Here is a 6,601-nt window from a genome sequence, read left to right as displayed (position 1 = left end):
CTAGGAATAGCAGGTAAAGTAGAGGGTGGGTTGAAGCACCTAAAAGAAAATAGAGGGATCAAGTGAATGGCAGGAATATATGGCATGGCAGGAACCTAGCCGGCCTACTTCCAATCCCAAAATACCTGCAGGTAGACTAAAGGTTTCCATGCGTGACGGTCACTAGAAGAAATTCCTCTATATACTGGCATTTGGATGTCCTCCAACAAAAAGCCAACTGCTGCCAATCACTCTGTAGTGAAGCCCACCAGTTGACAAGCTCTGCCGTTCCATCCAACACTTCCAATCAGCTTTTGAGGGCTCCACTCTTAAATATGAATCGACTCGACTGCCAAGTGTCACAAGACATTTGAGGAGAGCCTCTAACATGAGGGAGCCTTCAAAAAATTGGAAAAAGGAACCCCGAGAAAACACAAATGATGCAAGAATAGAAGGAAACCTTACATATATTTTATAATATGTAATACACACAAACACACACACATTCTTCAGAGAGATAAGAAAAAATATATATATCCATAAGCAAGAACAAGCCAGTATGAAAAAGGGAGAGAGAAAACAAGGAAATTAATGAAAATTGAAAATTTGATCATTAAAATGTGAAAAGGGGGAAGAGGAAGATTAAAATACTTGACTTCACAAAAGTAGAACAGAAAGACCAAGAGAAAAAAAGCTAAGAAAAGTAGAGGAACATTCAAGAAAGTCTAACATCCAAGTAACTGGAACTTCAGAATGAAGAAAGAGAGGGGAAATGATTAAATAAGAAAATTCCCCGGAATCTAAGGATATACATTTCCACACTGAAAAGACCCAAGGAAGGACCAGCAAAATGAATGCACAAATATACACACCAACTGAAATCATCATTAAAATTCTGAATAGTAGGGGTTAAAGGGAAATCCTAAAAGCTTCCAGAGTAAAGGAAGAAAAGTCTCCTGCAGATGAATGGGAATCAGATCAGCATCAGACTATTCAATAACACTGAAAACTAGGAGACGATGGAGCAGGGCCTTCAAAATTCCAGGGGGTGGGGATGGGGATCAACGTACAGTTGTATGTGTGGCCACACTATCTACTTCCTATAGTGAATTGTACAATTTTGCCTTACACTTCCTGCTCCTTGGTATCAGGCTGGGCCATAAGATTTGCTCTGGCCAATGAAAGGGGAACAAAAGTGATGCATGCCACATCTAAGCAGAAGCTTTAAGAGTCATCACTAGTTTCATCGGGACTCTTTTTTCCTCTGCCATGAGAACTGCTCTTCCCAAAAGGGGTCTTTCTATTCAGCCTGGGTCCCAGAATGAAAGAGACCTAGCGAGAGCTATAGCTGATGCCTGAAGGACATAGGACATGAGCAAGAAAGAAAACTTGCTGCATAAGCCAGGGAGGTTTTAGAATATTTACAACCTACCAAAACAGCTGACTGGTACACTTCCCATACACCTTTACTTAGGAATCCATTAGAGCATGTGCTCCAACAGAACAAGTGAGTAAACCAGAAAAGAGGGAGACATGGACCCCAGAAATCTAGGACTCTAAATCAGGAAACTGACAATAGAAGTCCCAGGATGATACCTAATCAGCAAACCTGGAGAGCAACTATCCCAAACTGAAGCAGGACGTGAGAAGACTGCAGGAAAAAAACAAATTTATAGGTTATCTGATAGTTTTTTGTATTTAGAAAACAACACAGAGAACTGTTTGACAAGTCTGACAAATGTTGTAGAGAAAATAAGGAATCAATACAAAGAATAGTAGGCAATGGGCAAATGGATAAGGAAGATGTGGTCCATATACACAATGGAGTATTATGCCTCCATCAGAAAGGATGAATACCCAACTTTTATAGCAACATGGACGGGACTGGAAGAGATTATGCTGAGTGAAATAAGTCAAGCAGAGAAAGTCAAGTATCATATGGTTTCACTTATTTGTGGAGCATAACAAAAAACATGGAGGACATGGGGAGATGGAGAGGAGAAGGGAGTTGAGAGAAATTGGAAGGAGAGATGAACCATGAGAGACTATGGACTCTGAAAAACAACCTGAGGGTTTTGAAGGGGTGGGGGGTGGGAGGTTGGGGAAGCAGGTGGTGGGTAATAGAGAGGGCAAGCATTGCATGGAGCACTGGGTGTGGTGCAAAAACAAAGAATACCGTTACGCTGAAAATAAACAACAACAACAAAAGAATAGTAAGCAAATAAAATATCAGGCAATTATTGACCCTGGGGAAATAAAATATTATTCTTTAAATGACACATACACATAACACACTGGCTTGCCAGTGTATGATATTTACCAATCTATAATGATACAAACATAACTTCCATTTTGGAAAAAATCTGTGATTTACTTACATGAGGGCAATAGGGAACATGGGAACATGGCTGAGGCTATGTGGCAGTCATTAGCAGTGTTCTTAAATACTCTAAGGCATCTCCTACCAGGCCCCTGGTAGGACTGCATTCCCTGGCCTCCTTTCAGATTAAGTGTGATCACATGATTCGCTTTGATCAATAAAATATGAGTGAAACTGATTTGTATCATATTGGGCAGAAGCTTTGAGAGCCAGGATGCAATCCCCCTATCATCTGCCCATTTGGCAGAGATCACAGAATCAGGTGTTGTGATGGAGACTCCATCAGCCTGGAGGGCCAACATGAGCCAGAGTCTCCCTACCCACATGGGCTGAACATGTAGCATGAGCAAGAAATAAACATTAGTTGTGTAAAGTCACTGGTAATTAGGAGTGGTCTGTCTGCAGCATAAACTACCCAAGCCTCATTGATAATAGGCTGTAAGACAGCCAGATCCCATCTACCATCACAGGAAGTCAAGAAACAATACCTAAAATGATGAATCAAGTAATAGCAGTATGACCACATTATATAAAATACAAAGGTAAATACTAAAAGCAATAGCTAAATCATTAAAAAGTGGTTGTTCTAGAGGAACAGGCTTGAGAGGGAGCAGAGCTGACCTGATCGTTTTGTTCTTGCTATTGTTATAAGCCTGATTTAAAAAAAAATATATATATATGTGATGGTTTAAAATAATTTATATACATTTAATATATATTAAAATATATAAAACAATCATATATGATACATATATGATATATATGTGTGTGTGTGTATATATATATATGTGTATATATATATATATATATACTGGATCCCCACTAGAATGAAAATATATATATATATATAAATATATTTTTATATATTTTTATATATATTATATATATATTACATATATATAATATATATTATATATATTATTTTTATATATTTTTATATATATTTATAAATATATATTTTTTTCATTCTAGTGGGGATCCAGTATAAGGAACAAGATACAGGTAGCAGCAAGGCAGTAATATGAATTTCCTCACCAATGCTCAGGATTTGCAGTGAAGAAAACACTGTTTTTAATAGAGAAACTCAACTACCATGTGACCCTTCAGACAGGTTCCTTCAGATTAAAGACCAACTCTTAAACATTTTGTAGGACTTTCACCTCCAGGATCGTAATTCTCAAAGCACCGATGATAAAAACAAAACAGATGAATGAAGAGTTGGTTTTGTTTGTGGTGTTTTTTGTTTGTTTGTTTGTTTTAAGAATTTTTATACTGAGTGATCAGGAATACTCAGAATCATTCTGCATGAAGGACTGGGACACGGTATTATAAAACCATCATTGCTAAATTCCAGAAAGTATTCATTTCTTCCAGGGCGGAGTAGAAAGGGGCTTCTCAGGGGCAGCTTGTTGACCACAGGACACCTGTGCAAGTAGACCCTGACATCTCCTTGCAGAGCTTTTTCTTCCTGAGAGAGTTTCTCTGTTTATGTCTGGAGGAATATGTGCTGTGCTTCTTTCAGCAAGAGAGACAGCAGCCCAGGAAGGTTTCACAGCCAACTAATACAGAGATGAAGCAATAGGAATAATGGGCATTTCATCAACCCAAAGAGCACTACCGAAATACCAGGAGAGAGGACCTCCAGCAAATGCTGTGTCCCCAGCGCGTGCCTCTGCAGCAGCCCAACCATACTCCCTGTTTGAGCGTGGCACCCATTTGGAAGATGGTGTGTCAGCAATAAGAACAGTGCTTATGGCTTTGGATCAGAGGGTAACGCTACCTATGCCTGGGTCAGGGTGTACTGTGAACAGCAGCCGCAGACTCTCATGCCCAGTGCATTCTTAAATGGCTTGATATTTGGCTGCTCATTTGATCGTGGCTGCTTGTGAAGTAGAACCACCTACATGAGTCAAACTGCTTGCTCCTTTATATCTGAATTGGATGTGAAATATTCACACTTTGTTTTCAATATGGACCTCTGTATGTTCTGGGACGCGACAATAATTCAAAGACAGTAATGAAATCAAACTGCAAATTTCTGACTGGGCAGTAGGTGTAAAACTATCCAGCTTTGCCATCCTCCCTTCCCAACCTTTCCTCCAAACCAAATTTCTCCCTTCCCTAGGCCAAAGATAGGGATCACATACATTTCAGACTAATGCAGAGCTCTAGTTCCAAGCCATACAGGATGCTCAAACCTCTGACTTACAAGGACCCTAGGGTTGAGGATCACAGTTTCGTTTTTTTAATAGCTTTGTCTTCCACCTCCTGCTAAACTAAACAGAAGTTTGATGGGATTGTTACCATGGATCCAACCTCTTGAATTCAAGGGATACTCAAATCATCTTCAGAGAGCTAAAAATCTCAGTTCTTAAAAATCTGACCCACACCCACCTCCCAGTCTTTTTCTCCAGTAGCTTCCTGCCAACACACACACCACTTCACTCTACCACATTGCTTGTGATTCCCCAAACCAGTCGTGTATTTTCTTGCCTTCAACCTCTGCTCCTGCCAGTGCCTGATCAGGAATTTTCTAGCCAGTGCTTAGTGTTATAGTTATTTGTTGATGTGCCTTCCTCTCTTACTAGATTGTGAGACAACCCAAGAGCAGGGACAGGGTATGTCTCATCTATGCTTTCCCAGCACTCAGCATAGCTCCTAGGCAACAAAAGGTACTCAATAAATATGTGCTAAAAAAAAAATCCTAACAGGTACTACAAACCATTTGCCAATTTCTTAAAGTAACAAATGTACCAACTGAAGCACACTAGTCCACAGGATGCTTCCAAAAGGTCAATATGAAGGCTCGTCTAGAGCCTAGACAAACAAAGGGAAAACTTTACTTCTCGAAATACTACTTCAGTGTGGCCAGAAGGCATGAGGATCCCACAGAAGTCTTCCAACCCCAAAACAAGGTATAATGTATGTTTTTGGACCCTTCATATGTTGTCATCCTGGAGCAAAGGCAACTCTGGACAGGATTCTGTTTCTCACCCGGACATTGAGAAATTAAAAATGTGGCAGGAGAACATAGGCACAGCTCTTAATTAGTGGATCTGTGATGCTCATTGAGTTGAAATTGATGCAGAATAAGCAAAAACAAAGTATACTCTCCCACCTCAATGCAAAAGGGTGGCCCAGGAGTCCAGGTGGTCCACAGCAACACCGATGGATGGACTAGGAGTGAACTAAAAGACCGAAAAGTAACATTTACTACACCACAGGGCAGAAATGCCACAACAGCTTCTCCAAACCCCCTGAATTGGTTTGAGGGCTCTAAGCACCACAAATGTGATTAAGAACTTTTAAATTAGATACACTGTGGGTAATATACAAATGACAGAGTGCTATTTATTGCATAGGTCAAACGCTACCCTACTTATATGTCACCAGAGTCTGCTGATTTGTACCTTTAGACATAATTTTTACCCACAAGTCTGTTGTCCTGGAAGAAAAATGCCACCTGCAAGCCTCTGTGGAAAGGGGTGGGAGGCAGAGGTAGAGATAAGTATGGAGAGAGGGCCAGCGGGCTGACAGCAGTCACTAGTGATTTGTGTAATGGCACTCGTCTGGCCTTTCCCAAGGACCTTGAAGTAAACCCAGCTGCCAGCTGCCAGAAGCAGGAGCAATTCAAGTCCATTTGCCAGAAGGGCAAGGATAAAATCTGTGGGTAAAGAAAGAAACATCACCTTTGGGTCCCAAAGAGGGAACTGGGAGTAGTGACTATTAGGAAAACAAAATGGAGACAACTATTCTAAAAAGGCACATGATGGTGTCTCTTTAATAACCACAGTAGCCTGTGCTGAAGGTTAGAAGGTATTTAGAAAATAATCGATAACCTTCCCTAACAGCTTTTGGGAGAAATGGCGGTAACCCATTCATCAGCTTCTCCTTGGCCATGTGCTAGCGACACATGGCAGCTCTGAATTTCTCCCAGTGACAATTCACCCCCAAGAGTCTATCTCACACTGGACCGCAGAGGAAAGAGAAAATTGTCAAAAGGTTAGAACAGGGGCACCTGGGTGGCTCAGTGGGTTAAAGCCTCTGCCTTCAGCTCAGGTCATGATCTCAGGGTCCTTGCATCGGGCTCTCTGCTCAACAGGGAGCCTGCTTCCCTTCCTCTCTCTCTGCCTGCCTCTCTGTCTACTTGTGATCTCTGTCTGTCAAATAAATAAATAAAATCTTTTAAAAAAAAGGCTAGAACATCCAGATTTCGCTAATGAATCCTGACAGTTAGCTGTT

The sequence above is a fragment of the Meles meles genome, chromosome X, assembly GCF_922984935.1.
Source record: "Meles meles chromosome X, mMelMel3.1 paternal haplotype, whole genome shotgun sequence".
NCBI lineage: Eukaryota > Metazoa > Chordata > Mammalia > Carnivora > Mustelidae > Meles > Meles meles.
This window is presented reverse-complemented; position numbering follows the sequence as displayed.